Below are 15,561 nucleotides of genomic sequence, written 5' to 3' on the forward strand. Positions count from 1 at the left end.
TTTCTCTTGAATTCCTTATTAGATTTTTTTTTTATTCGTTCATGGGATGTGGGCGTCGCTGGCGAGGCCGGCATTTATTGCCCATCCCTAATTGCCCTTGAGAAGGTGGTGGTGAGCCGCCGCCTTGAACCGCTGCAGTCCGTGTGGTGACGGTTCTCCCACTGTGCTGTTAGGAAGGGAGTTCCAGGATTTTGACCCAGTGACGCTGAAGGAACGGCGATATATTTCCAAGTCGGGATGGTGTGTGACTTGGAGGGGAACGTGCAGGTGGTGTTGTTCCCATGTGCCTGCTGCTCTTGTCCTTCTAGGTGTAGAGGTCGCGGGTTTGGAAGGTGCTGTCGAAGAAGCCTTGGCGAGTTGCTGCAGTGCATCCTGTGGATGGTACACACTGCAGCCACAATGCACCAGTGGTGAAGGGAGTGAATGTTTAGGGTGGTGGATGGGGTGCCAATCAAGCGGGCTGCTTTATCTTGGATGGTGTCAAGCTTCTTGAGTGTTGTTGGAGCTGCACTCATCTAAGCAAGTGGAGAGTATTCCATCACACTCCTGACTTGTGCCTTGTAGATGATGGAAAGGCTTTGGGGAGTCAGGAGGTGAGTCACTCGCCGCAGAATTTATTAGTGACGATCTTATATTTAAGGCCCCTAGTTTTGGACTCCCCCATAAGTGGAAACATCTTCTCTACATCTACCCTATCAAACCCCTTCATAGTTTTAAAGACCTCTATCAGGTCACCCCTTAGCCTTCCCTTTTCTGGAGAAACGAGCCCCAGCCTGTTCAGTCAATGAGAAGTAGAGCGGGTAAAGTGATCTTGCGTGAAAATTTCAGGCGGCAGGGGCATAGCAGCTGAAAATTGTCTTCGAGCGATAGATCTGAAGGTCTGGCAGTCAACTCACTTGGGCACTGGGAGTCAGTGAAGCTTGGCGAGGACAGGAGCAACGGGAGCCAGGACTGTGTGTGGAAAAACACCAAAGGCCCCAGAGTTCTGGATGATTATGAAGTTTGTCAATGGCGGAAACAGGAGGCCAATGAAGAGAGCATTTGAGGAGTCAGTTCTCGAGGTGTATAGGCACGGATGAGCGTCTCGGCAGCAGTGGGAGTGAGCTGGGCAAGTAGGCGGGCAACGCGCCGGAGGTGGGAATTGGCAGTGTCGCAGTGAACTGGGTGCGGCCAGCGGATGTAGAGCTCAGCGTTAACAATCCCCTTTCATCACAGATTTCAGGTGGAAACTCAAAATCTAGAATATATAGGATTTTAATTGGTGAAGTAGTTTGATGCATCAGATGTGTGTTAGTGTTAATTTTGTGTTAACCAAGGCTGAGACGGGGATTGAGCAATTTTCTTTTTGACAGAAGGTCAATGGAGAAGGAAATGGGGCGGGTGTAAAATGGGTGGCCATTGGCTATCGCCCAGCGATAATAGTTAAAGTTACGTCTCCCCCGATTGTGCTGTTTAGCACCAGGGATGTGACAAATGCTGGTGTGGCTTTAAAGAGCAAACAATTAGCCACAAAAACGCTAGCTACAAGGATTGGTCCATTCAACCGCACCCTACTGCTTAAAATAGACCAAATTGTAGGTTTAAAAAGGAGTTGACATGCAGACTGCTATGGCACGAATGTGGCTCACCAAAATGTCCACCCAAATAACTGAGGTGGCTAAAGAGCAGCACCGTAACAGGATTGCGGCAGTGAGGCCAGAAACCTCTTAACCTTTTAATAGCAAAAACAAGGAAACGTCCAGTCCAACGTCTATGTCATTTCTTCAGCAAATTTCTTTCAGTAATTTAATGTCATTTAAATGTAGAAGTCAAAAAAACAATTCCAACTTAGCACAATCACATTGAGAGAGATGTCGGGCCACACATTCCGATTTTTGTTTCTGTGCAAAAGTGGTGCGTAGGGGACTGGAAATTGGGGGGTGAGTAAGATACGCCAGAGTTACACATTTTTTAAAAATTAATTCTCGGGATGTGAGTGTTGCTGGCAAGGCTGGCATTTATTGCCCATCCCTAGTTGCCCTGAGACCTGAATGGCTTCCTAGGCCACCAGAGGGCAGTTAAGAGTCAACCACGTTGGTGTGGGACTGGAGTCACAAATAGACCCAGGCCAGGTAAGGACGGTAGGTTTCCTTCCCTAAAGGACATTAGTGAACCAGTGACCCTGTGCTAAAATGCACCTTAAATTCCGGCATAATTGGCTGCTGGCAGAAGATGTGCCCTTCCCATTAATGATAGGATAGTGAGGGTCAAAGCAGCTGTCCCAATCATTCTGCCATTTCCACCAGAAATGCACCTATGTTGAGCTTGTAGAAAAGAGGGGTAAATTGCTGAGTGACTGGTCAAATCAGGAACTGGCTGAGGTCCCAGACTCTGAATGTCCACAAACTTTGTCTGAAGGATCAGACAATGTTTTCTCAGCTGTGCTACTAAGAAAAGATTCTGCAAGCTGCTATTCTGTCATGGAGGCCCTGCCCATATGACTATGGGCATATATAGGAACATAGGAGCATTAGGAACAGGAGTAGGCCCATTCAGTCCTTAGGGCCTGCTCTGCCATTCTATTAGATGATGGCTGATCTGCACCTCAAATCCATTTTTCCACCTTTGCTCCATAATCCCTTGCCCTTGACATCAAGGCAGTATTTGACCGAGTGTGGCACCATGGAGCCCTAGTAAAATTGAAGTCAATGGGAATCAGGGGAAAACTCTCCTGTGGCTGAAGTCATACTTAGCACAAAGGAAGATGGTAGTGGTTGTTGGAGGCCAATCATCTCAGCCCCAGGACATTGCTGCAGGAGTTCCTCAGGGCAGTGTCCTAGGCCCAACCATCTTCAGCTGCTTCATCAATGAACTTCCCTCCATCATAAGGTCAGGAATGGGGATGTTCGCTGATGATTGCACAGTGTTCAGTTCCATTCACAACCCCTCAGATAATGAAGCAGTCCATGCCCGCATGCAGCAAGACCTGGACAACATCCAGGCTTGGGCTCATAAGTGGCAAGTAACATTCGCACCAGACAAGTGCCAAGCAATGACCATCTCCAGCAAGAGAGAATCTAACCACCTCCACTTGACATTCAACGGCATTACCATCGCCGAATCCCCCACCATCAACATCCAGGGGGTCACCATTGACTGGAAACTTAACTGGACCAGCCATATAAATACTATGGCTACAAGAGCAGGTCAGAGGCTGGGTATTCTGCGGCGAGTGACTCACCTCCTGACTCCCCAAAGCCTTTCCACCATCTACAAGGCACAAGTCAGGAGTGTGATGGGATACTGTCCACTTGCCTGGATAAGTGCAGCTCCAACAACACTCAAGAAGCTCAACACCATCCAGGACAAAGCAGCCCGCTTGATTGGCACCCCATCCACCACCCTAAACATTCACTCCCTTCACCACTGGTGCATTGTGGCTGCAGTGTGTACCATCCACAGGATGCACTGCAGCAACTCTCCAAGGCTTCTTCGACAGCACCTCCCACCTAGAAGGATAAGGGCAGCAGGCACATGGGAACAACACCACCTGCACGTTCCCCTCCAAGTCACACACCATCCCGACTTGGAAATATATCGCCGTTCCTTCTTCATCGCTGGATCAAAATCCTGGAACTCCCTTCCTAACAGCACTGTGGGAGAACCTTCACTGCAGCGGTTCAAGGCGGCGGCTCACCACCACCTTCTCAAGGGCAATTAGGGATGGGCAATAAATGCCGGCCTCGCCAGCGACGCCCACATCCCATGAACGAATCTTTTAAAAATCCCTTGATGACCCTACCTAACAAAGATCTATTGATGTCAGTCTTAAAAGCTCCAATTGACCCAGCAACCACAGCCTTTTGGGGGACTGAAGATAGAAATAATTGCGCTAACAGAAAACCAAACGTTCGGTAGTTCAAATTACAAAAATAAATTAATCACACCGAAAATGTTGTTTCAACTTCTGGTGAGATAACACTGCCTACCCAAATGTGTAACCTCAATTTGTTTTATCTTTTTTGCTCATTAAGTTGAGGGATATTAGTGGTGGAAAATGAAATTCTTCCCATTTCCAGGCACCTATCGTCAGCAAAAACTCATTTCACATAGCAACCAGGCCGGACTGGATTTGAACCCACGTCCCAGAAGTGAAAGGCCAGTGTGTAAAGTGCCTCTACACAGTTTGCTCTCCAAGGTGCTTTTTATCCCATGGACATTAATGATATTTTAACATTCCTGAAAGTAATAATGAAAATAGTGTTAAACCATTCACCTCATGAACTGCACCGGGGAGTAAAAAACTTTGGAATCTCACTAAATTCCAGCCCGCGATGCACATAGAGTTGATAACCATGTGTTCCAACTGTTCTTCCGGCTAAAAACCTACTTCTAAAAATACCATAACAGTCACGTTGCAAAATGCCAGACTTTTGCGGTAAGCCCCAATCTACCAACAGGATTTCCACACTTACATAAGAACATAAGAAATAGGAGCAGGAGTAGGCCAATCGGCCCCTCGAGCCTGCTCCACCATTCAATAAGATCATGGCTGATCTGATCCTAACCTCGAATCTAAAGAACACAAGAAGTAGGAGCAGGACCCGGCCACTCAGCCCCTGGGCCCGCTCCGCCACCCACAGGGCCTTGACCGATCCGAACTCAGCTTCATGTCCAATTTCCTGCCCGCTCCCCGTAACCCCTAATTCCCTTTACTTCTAGGAAACTGTCTATTTCTGTTTTAAATTGATTTAATGATGTAGCTTCCACAGCTTCCTGGGGCAGCAAATTCCACAGACCTACTACCCTCTGAGTGAAGAAGCTTCTCCTCATCTCAGTTTTGAAAGAGCAGCCCCTTATTCTAAGAATAAGAACATAAGAAATAAGAAATAAGATTTCCACACTTGTTCTACTCAATTGAAACAAAGTACAGTTTCTTTTTTTTTTGTGCAGAAGCACTTTGAATTATCTTTGTATCAAACCGTGAAGCTCAAAATTTATGTTGTGCCCTGTGACATGCCCATCAATTAAGTTGCATTTTTGGAAAAAAGAAATGACTCAAACTGGTTCCAGTATGGGAGATTGTCAAGACACCAAATTATTCAGGGGTAGCAAGGTGCTGCAATGAGTTGTATTACATCGGGTGAAGGGGAGGGAATATGGTTGCTCTGTTGAACTGAGATAGGAACATGGGAACAGGAGTAGGCCATTCAGCCCCTCGTGCCTGCTCCGCCGTTTGATAAGATCATGGCTGATCTATGATCTAACTCCGTATACCTGCCTTTGGCCCATATCCCTTAATACCTTTGGTTGCCAAAAAGCTATCTATCTCAGATTTAAATTTAGCAATTGAGCTAGTATCAATTGCCGTTTGCGGAAGAGAGTTCCAAACTTCTACCACCCTTTGTGTGTAGAAATGTTTTCTCATCTCGCTCCTGAAAGGTCTGGCTCTAATTTTTAGACTGTGCCCCCTACTCCTAGAATCTCCAACCAACGGAAATAGTTTCTCTCTATCCACCCTATCTGTTCCCCTTAATATCTTATAAACTTCGATCAAATCACCCCATAACCTTTGAAACTCCAGAGGATACAACCCCAATTTGTGCTACTGTGGAAGGCAAAAGAGTTGTTGTTGGCTGTGAATACCACTTAGTGGTTAGATTAGGGCGGCATTGGAGGAGCCCGGGAGTGGGAACATTAGGAACAGGAGTAGGCCATTTGGCCCCTCGGGCCTGTTCCACCATTCAATTAGATCATGGCTGATCTGCATCTCAACTCCATTTACTGGCCTTTGCTCCATAGCCCTTGATAGCCTTACCCAACAAAAACCTATCCATCTCGGTCTTGAAAGCTCCAATTGTCCCCCAGTATCCACCACCTTTGGGGGGGTGGGCGGTGATGGGGAGAGAGTTCCAAATTTCTACCACCCTTTGTGTGAAAAAGTGCTTCCTGATTTCGCTCCTGAATGGCCTAGTTCTAATTTCAAGATTATGTCCCCTTGTTCCTGATTCCCCCCACCAGAGGAAATAGTTTCTCTGTAAATGCCCTATCAAATCTTATTAACATTTTAAACACCTCGATTAGATCACTCCTCAATATTCTACGCTCGAGGTTATGTAACCCGTCCTCACAATTTAACCCTCTAAGCCCCGGTGCCAGAGTAGGTTACTAACCCCTCGCAGTTGCAGGTGGGGGATGGTCCTGGAACTCTCAAAATCTGGAAAACAATCCCAAAGAAATAAACGAACAAGCAGACACTGAACAGAGAGCTGAAAGACAACCTATCAAAAATGCCTTCTGCGCTACCGATAGTTCCCATGGAAATACAACATCGGATTTTATACTTCTAAAAAAAAATTGCATTCAAGAGCCCTCAAACATTATAAATGGAACAATCTCTGGGGCCACACAGTTTTCTTCTCTACTGCGAATGGGTGCTGACTCCTGAAGTGTTAGTGAGTTGCTAGCGAGAGCAAAAGTCATTTATCGCATGTCCCCGAAGATTACCCTCTATATACATCAGCCCTACCTGTAGTGCGAGTGATTTATGGTCCTTTCACACTTATGAAAGAGTCATCAGTGTGGTATAGGGTTACTAACCCTCCAGGATTGTCCTGGAGTCTTTAGGAATTGAAGACTGATCCCCAGGACGCTAGTTGCTAGCAAAACACTGAGGTGAAAAATAAATAGTGCCATTAAAAAAAAAAGTGCGTTTTTTTTTTAAATTTCTTCGAACACTTGTGCTTATTAGTTATAAAAAAAAGCATTGGAGATGGGGGAAAGAAAGGGCTGTTTGAAGTTGAGAATCGTTCAATCGGGTAATGAAGAGTCTGTTTGCTTCGCAATTGGCTCGGGAAGGCAGTGCTCCCCGAGGATGGACATGTTGATAGACCAATAGTGGAGGCGGGGCATTGGGGAAATGGGAGGTCATGTGGTGAAACCTCCAGGAATACGTCCAATCAGGGTTGGCGGTCCTGGCGTGGTATCATATATATGTTGCTGGGAGGCACCTTTCTTTGAAATTCAGCTCTTTAAATATTAGCGTGCAAACACATTTGCATGAAATGCCGTTACTATTTTGATGGAGGCGTTCAATGTTAAGCGTATTAAGATTCTAAGGCCTAGACGTCCAGGCCTTCGACAGGGGGGGGGGTCACACTAGCAGCCGCCAACCCTCCAGGATTCTCCAGGAATTAAAGATTAATCTTGGGGACACTGCTCTGAGCAACATCCAGGGAGAAAAATCATAGGGGCAGTAAAAGAAAATTGAGTTTTCTTTTCTCATTCGTTTTGAAGTTTATTAGTTATAATAACTCGAGGGAGTTGGAGGCAGGAGGGCATGTGATGAAACCTCCAGGAATATGCTTAATTGGAAGTGGCGACCCCTAGGCTGGGGGTGAAGAGGTGCTGTGACAGGCCCCGATGACCTGCCGCAGCTAGAGGCTGAGGTGGCTGCCGAGTTGCATGTAAAGAAAGTTTTGGGATTTCTTTTTTTATATATATATATATATATAGAAAGAAATCTTTTTATTTTCCACGATGGGGCCTGTGCACGACCATGCTCTGAGAGCGCTCGTACAGGCTCCTTTAGTCTTCATGCTCAGAGGCCCCCTCAACCGACCTCTGAATGCCTGATGTCAGGGCCTAATAGGCAGCCCCTGTTTTCGGCGTTCTGAAAGTGCAAAGGACAGGAAACCCAGCGGAGGCCGTGTTTCCCTCATTTGCATGTAGTTAACATATTCCCGCCCTTAAAGTGGGTGAGCGTATTGTTGCCCAAAGCGACCAGCCCCTGGAAAACGGTGCGGAGGCAGGAATACAGTGAAAGGCACCTTTGTGTCACATTCCACCTCTACCCACCCCAGGTCCACCAAACAATTGGTGGTAGTGGAGTTCAGAAAGCCTAGGCCAGAGTGTCTAACTTCAAGGCATTTTTCCTGTAAAGCCGCATTCTGTGGAAGGGTTGCCAACTCTGGTTAGACGGATTCCTGGAGGTTTCATCACATGACCTCCCACCTCGAACCGTCCTGCCCCTACGCTCCCGCCATTGGTTCATCCTCCGGGCGTACCATCTTCCCACGCCAATTAGAATGGGAACAGACTCTTTCTTACCCAATTGGATTAATCTTGACTGTCAGTCAAACGGTCTTTTCTCCCCATCTCCAATACTTTTACTAATAAATGAAAGTGTTCAAAGAAAGTGAAAAAAAAACACAATTTTTTCAATACCCCCTATGATTTTTCTCCCTGGGTTTGCTTGTAACAGTCTCCAAGAGATTAATCTTCAAATACTGGAGACTACAGGACAATCCTGGAGGGTTGGCAACCCTATTCTGATGACAAGTTTATCTATTCTTGATGCAATAGCGGATCATGTTATAATACATTGAATTTCTGCATTACTGCACGAGCATTGGATATTAGGATTTCGAGTGCTGTAAAACGTCCCACATTATCTTCAATTTCTTCTCTAACATAATTACAGCCGGTTTAAAAATAAAAATAAACTTGAATCAGATCTTTTAAATAAACTCCCACTCAAAATCGACCGAGGAATTTAATTTTTGCATTTATTGCTTTATTGAAATATCTTCATTGATAATTCCTATTAAACAGAAATTTGAGGCGACATGCAACTAAGCCAGTGCAGAATAGTTTGCACCCCTAAACCATAAAGACAACCCATTCACCCTTACTTCACACAAGCATTTGTATCTCAGGTGAACATAAAAGATCAGAGGGCACTATTTCGAAGAAGAGGAGGGGAGTTCTCCCCCCAGTGTCCTGGCCAATATTTATCCCTCGGACAACATCACTAAAACAGATTAACTGGTCATTTTCACATTGTTGTTTGTGGGATTCTGCTGTGCACAAATTGGCTGCCGTGTTTCCTACATCACAACAGTGACTACACTTCAAAAGTATCTCATTGGCTGTAAAGCACTTTGGGACGGCCTGAGGTCGTGAAAGGCGCTATACAAATGCAAGTTCTTGTTTTAAAAATATTTTGTTTCCCTATAATTTAAGGCTGGATTTTAACCCAGCCCGCCTGGCGAGAACGGAGCAGGCGGGTAATTAAAATGGTGGGGAAGATTTACGTGTGTCTGACACATTCCCGCCTAGCGGCACTTTAACACCGTGCGAAACGGAATTGGTAAGACAGTCCGCCTCGGCCAGGCAGGGGCCTACTTAAAATGCAGAAATCGTGGGCCAATGATGTACTCGGCACTGCAACATAATTTTAACTCCCGAGATCCCGCACGGCGCCGAAAGCTGGCGGCAATCGGCATTGGGTCAGAAGCGGCCCAGGTAAATATAAATATTTTTAAACTTATTCTTAAGGTGCATTGTGGCCCAGGGAGAGCTACAAACATCTCAAGTGTGCAGTGACACTCAGAAGAAATCACGGGTGTCAGTGGTTATTGAATTACAGCGAAAAATCCTAGTTTTCTTGAGGCAAATACATCAGGGCAGTTCTATGTATTGACGAAATATTGTGCGTACTTGAACAGAGGATCGAAGTAAGGAAAAGAAACTCCAGCCTGGAGTTTCCGCTTGGTTTTCGCCCAGATATCAGCACAATCTGGGCGGGATCGACTGAAAGGGCGCAAAAAGATCGCGGAATTCAAACCGTGAGTGAGTTACGCCCACAATTATTTACACTCGAGTCGCCGCGATCTTTTGCGCTGGTTCAAAGGTCAAAGCTGGCCACGCCCCCAGGTCGGCATGGCGGGTTTCCGCTGATTACGCCCGTTTGGGGGGCGTTCATCACATTGCGCCCGTGTTCTCGGGCGCACAGGCATCCGTGGTCACGTTAACCTATCGTTAATGAGCTGCAGCTGCATTGACCAGCTGTCAATTGAAGCCTCACTGGGCTCAGTTTCTCAGACTGATGCTACAATTACTTTAAATGAGTTCAAATTCAATAAAATTGAGGTGCCCATGGTACACAAGATCTGTGACCAGCAGTCAATTGAAACCACTGATTGGCCTGGCATTTTAGCTGCAGTAATTACTTGAACACGTTTTCAGTTCAAATTAGTTTTAATTCAGTAATCTTGAGGTTCTGTAACGATCGGTAACGCTGCTCGATTCCGCTGATTCATGGGAGAGTTTACGTTCGGGCTTATGCAAATGAGTTTGAGCGGAATCTTGGGACGTATCCTCACCTTGGGAAAACCGGGCGCAATTTCCAGCACATTCCGAGCGCGTTTTCCCGATTACGCCCATAGCGGAAATTCCAGGCCAGGGTGTAAAATAGCACAATGAAACGGGGAAGTCACCAAGCATTTTTCATGCTAGGGGAACCTGGACTAAATCTCTGCATTCAAAAGTTTGAAATCAAGGGTCGAGACCTTCAATTTTATTGCTGTTATCATCTGACCTCTTTTTCTCCAGGATGTGTCTCACTGGATGTTGTAATGAGCTGAACAGGGCATGAGAGCACCATGGCTGAGACATAGGCGATGGCATCATCAGGGGCACAGTCTGTTGAGAACAGTGAGAGAAACATCAAATAAAATGCAATTATATATTTTCAGGATTTTAAAACCTTTAAATAAGTTTAATACGGTCCTTATCAACGCTTTGCTAATGAGCATATTAAAAGGATTTGATAGGGTAGATACGGAGAAACATTTTCCTCTGGTTGGGGAATCAAGAAGGGGACATAGAATCATATAACCAATCAGCACAGGAGGCCAATCGGCCCATCGTGTCTGTGCCGGCTCTTTGAAGAGCTATCCAATTAGTCCCACTCCCCTGCTCTTTCCCTGTAGCCCTGCAAATTTCTCCTTTTCAAGTATTTATCCAAATCCCTTTTGAAAGTTACAATTGAATCTGCTTCCACCTCCCTTTCAGGCAACGCATTCCAGATCATTACAAATTTCTCCTCATCTCCCCCCTGGCTGTTTTTGCATAATCCTAAAATTAGAGCTAGGCCATTCGGGGGTGAAATCAGGAAGCACTTTTCCACACAAGGGCTGTAGAAATCTGGAACACTCTCCCCCAAAAGACTGTGGATGCTGGGGGACAGTTGTAGCTTTCAAGACTGAGATAGAAAGATTTTTGTTAGGTAAGGGTATCAAGGGATATGGAGCAGGCTTGAGGGAGCTGAATGGCCTGCTCCTGTTCCTAATATCCCTATTCATTGTTCTGAATGGGAACGTACTTTAATTATGATTGAATTGAGCACTGTTCCATTTAGAATCCTCTAGATCTGTCCCACTGCAAAAACAATGGATGACGATCCGGATTCTTTCCCCTCAGTCTGGTTCAGTAATAACTGAAGTCGAATACATTTTAAAGTCCAACACATCTTTAATAGCAGGGTTCTTAGTCTGCAGCATTGATTTGGACTCCTGATAGAGTCCCTCTATGCTGGCAGAGCAAGAACAAGAAACATACAGAAATCCACACGTTTTTATACAAATCAATAGGGTTGGAACATACTTAACGAGGGTCAACACCAATCATAAGCCGGGCATAGGTTGCCATGCGAGGTTACATTATTTCCGGCCAATCATAAATCGTCCATGTGCTGATCATGCTGCTGTTAGACATCAAAGGGGATAACTTCCTCACTTTCCAACTTGGAATGTTCTTCCCTGTCCCTTCTGTTCCTTATCTCCCAACCTGGAATGTCTTTCAACTTTGGCTAAGCTCGTTACCTATATTGATCTGCCATAAACATGGAGACATTCAGACCAGTCCTTGACTCACATCAAAGACCTATCATTGATAATCATGATGTGGAGATGCCGGTGATGGACTGGGGTTGACAATTGTAAACAATTTTACAACACCAAGTTATAGTCCAGCAATTTTATTTTAAATTCACAAGCTTTCGGAGATTTTCTCCTTCCTCAGGCAAATGTTTCAAGATCTCCTTGAAGCCTACGCATTTATACATATTGAACAATAATACATGGTGTTTACAGACTGCCCCTGCAACTGCCCGTTGCCAAGGCAATCACCGTGTTCAGACAGAGAGGTGTTACCTGCAGAACCTCCGAATACACATTCAACAAAAAAACAAACAGGGAAAAAAAACAGAGAAAAAAAACACAGAGAGAGGCAGAAACATCCGGAAGGCAGAGAGAGCCAGCAAATGACCCATTATATTAAAAACAGATAACATTTGTTCGCTGGTGGGGTAACGTGTAGCGTGACAAACAGGTTACGCTACACGTTACAAACAAATGTTATCTGTTTGTAAAATTGTTTACAATTATCATTGATAAGACAATGCAGGCCTGCTGACTAAGCAAACATATGGCCGAGCAGGAGGGCCAGGCCACTTGTATCAATCTCAGTTACTAACTAATTAACCCTTTCTAACCATTTTGCATTCTGCTTCTTTGCCACGTAGACATTTTAATATTTTACCAAAAACTGACCATGTAGGGATTCTCATGGAGACTGTAAAGAACAACTGAGCCATAACCTTACAATTTAATCCACTCGCGCTTTGGATAAGCTTTGTCACTAACCATTTACTATAAATATTTAACGTTGGCTGCTTCCCTCCTGTCCAGTAACTGATACAAAGCTAAATATCTTCAGGTGGGTGGTCTTTTAATCCTACATTGATAATTCTGCCTTTTATTGCCTCTATATACGTTCAAAGCACAGGTCATATGAACCACCTGCATAAAGCCAATGTGGAACCTTGGTGAGATATCAGGAATAGTGATCTTCATTCGGGGAGGTGGGGGAGATAAGCCATCAGATCCCAATTGCAAAACTCCTTCTTCAGCCTACGCACATCAAACCACTTAGCAAAGACGGAAAAAGGCCCAGTCCAATCATGCGGTGTTAAGAAGCACATTTGCTCCAAAATGATCATAGGTGTTCTTCCCGGTGTCCTGGCCAACATCTTTCCCTCAGCCAACATCACTAAAACAGGTTATCTGATCGTTTATCTCATTGCTGTCTGTGGGACCTGGCTGTGTGCAAAGTGGTTGCTGCGTTTCCTACATCACAACAGTGACTACACTTGAAAAAGTAATTAATTGGCTGTGAAGTGCTTTGGGACATCTGGAGGTCATGAAAAGTGCAGGTTCTTTCTTTTTTCTCTCTCTCTCTCCATGTCACTGCAGTATGTCTAGTTCACTGTTTAACGTGTGCTATTTAGGGCTTCATGAGAATGCCTTGTGAAAGGGTTTATGTTAAAAAAAAAAGTGCTTTCTCAAATAAACAACCTAATTCCAAAAAAGAAATATCTTGGGACAAATGCTTTTTATTCCTAGCACTTAGCCCAGAACTAAAAGATCCCATGGGGAGCAGGAGGAGGGATGGAAGATTCCCAAGTTTTTAATTTTATAAAGGAGAAGTGTGTTGTAGCATAATCCTGAAAGGGGAATCAGGGGGGTTGTTAGGCTGCGTGACCCGTGTAATTCACGGGGCCCCGAACCAGTGGGAAAGCCCCTGAGGAGGTTGACCACCACCCCATGATGTCTTCGCAATGAGGGGAATTCTGCGCGAAATGTCTTCACATCACATGTACTTTGCGGAGAGGTCATATAAGAGAGTTAAACATTATTGAAGTTATCGTGTTATGGCAGCAAAGGGCAATTAAACACGATATCTCGCCTTACAATATTTCGGGGCAATGGGACAATTTAGCAGAACGCTTTGCCCACAATCCTTAAAACTGGAAGTAGAGGACCGGGTTCCAATATAAAACGGCACAAGGTATTCCCAATACATTTTTGGGAAGTGAAAACAATGTATATAAAACAGATTACAGTGCTAAGAAAATGTTTTAATGTTAAAATCAAACCAGTTGATTGGCTATTGACATTATAAGCTCCTGACATTCCTATGAAATATGACTTTCCAATGTTCCATAATTTCTCCAATTTTGATACTGGACATTTTCAAACTCCTCTGTGGGAACATTTTTAAATGGAGATATCAATGTTTGGCCCAATAGATGTTGGAGTTTTGCTTGGTGCAGGTGTACTAATTTTGACTGGAGTTGCAAGTTTATTTCTCCCTACCACTATCACTCTCTCCCTTCCCTTCGCTCCCCTCCTCCGTCCCCAACTAACGGAATTTTCCCAACTCTCCCTCTCTCGGGCCACAGACCCATAACTTCACAGCAGAAAAGTGATCAACCTGGAGACAAAAGAGCAGGCCTTCTCCCTTTAGCCAGTCTCAGGATGGTAATAGCAAGGTGTAGCCCATCATATCCTGTTCCACTGCCTGAAGGTATTGATGGAAGGGGTGGGTGAGGGCGGGATCTATGATAAAGACAGTATAAGTAACAAAAGAAAAACTTGAATTCCAAAAGCAGGGCCTAGCTTTAACTAGTAAGAAACACGTCGCTGAACATAGAAATACAGGAACTTATGAATATACAAACAAGAACAGACAGGAGGAGACTCTCTGGTCCATTCAGCCTGTCCCACACAATTGTGATACCTTGTATATACACTCTCCGCCCCACCCAAAACCATGTGATCTCCTGGGAGAGGTGACAAACCAGATTAAAAACCCAGGCCAATTTTTTTTTGGGGGGTGGGGGGAAGTTCTGGGAAATTCCGCTCCGATCTGTTAGGCTGTCGAAACTAGTCCAGGAGATCCCTCTGACCTGATAATTCTGTGCATTACCTGCCTTTTGTAAGAGGTGATCTCCTGTCCAGCCAGAAACAGGTCCAGCTCTCGCTTGAAGGAATTCAGAGAAATGGCGTCCATCGCACGAGCTGGCAGCCTGTTTCCGGAGGTTCATTATTCTCCGGGAAAAGAACGACCTGCTGACATCTAACCTAGATCTAGCCTTATACAACTTCAAATTGTGACCCCCTGGTCCTCCCTAAACTATTCAATTGGAACAAACTGTCAACTGGAAACACAATCTATTCCTTTCATCGTCTTATAAACCTCAATCAGATCAACCCATTGTCTACGCTTCTCTAAAGTGTACAGTCCCAGCTCTTTTAGCCCATCTTGATAACTAACTTGGAACAGGAGTAGGCTGAATGGCCTAATCCAGTTCTTACGTTTCTATGTTTTTATGTCACTGATTGAAGATTAGAATAATGAATGCAAGTGGACAATAGATGAATCTGACTGACTTGTAGAAATGTTGAGTGATGTGTCTGGAAATAGAGGAGTCTTTAACATGAAGGAGTGGAAGGGAATGGTTATATAACTTATGCAGGGCCCATTTATTCAACATATAAAAAGAAAATTCACACATAAAATAGACACATTGTGCATACCCACCAGCACCTCATCAATAGGCAACTGTGTAGTCTAAATTACACTATTTATGTGGCAGAGGCACAAACCTAGCTGCATATTTAATTATGTGGTTTGCTTCATTCAGCACAAGCAATGTATGTTTTCTTTGGAGGCCTCAAGCCAAGTGCCTGACTCAACCCTTTCTTTAAACTTGGACGCAAAGAGTTTGGAGTAATATTTTAAAATGGTACCGGACAGACACCACACCGCAGTCAGCAACATCGAAAAATGATTACTAGTCCGAGCTTAAGTGAAATTAATATTTATTTTTATAAAACTAAGAGAAACCCCTCTTTTAAATTATATATTCTGATTCATTCTGAAAGACTGGGGCTC

The 15,561-nt window shown here is 44.6% G+C and overlaps 1 protein-coding gene across 1 annotated transcript in view; it reads right to left on the reverse strand.

Moving 5' to 3' along the window:
- Positions 1-10,049: 10,049 nt before the first annotated feature.
- Positions 10,050-15,561, reverse strand: part of rassf3 (Ras association domain family member 3) — a 190,233-nt gene continuing 184,721 nt past the window's right edge. The window contains exon 7 of the transcript XR_010966180.1: positions 10,050-10,464. The gene's annotated coding sequence lies outside the window, so the exon portion shown is untranslated. The remainder of the gene's footprint in view (positions 10,465-15,561) is intronic.

The sequence above is a fragment of the Heptranchias perlo genome, chromosome 18 (assembly GCF_035084215.1).
Source record: "Heptranchias perlo isolate sHepPer1 chromosome 18, sHepPer1.hap1, whole genome shotgun sequence".
NCBI lineage: Eukaryota > Metazoa > Chordata > Chondrichthyes > Hexanchiformes > Hexanchidae > Heptranchias > Heptranchias perlo.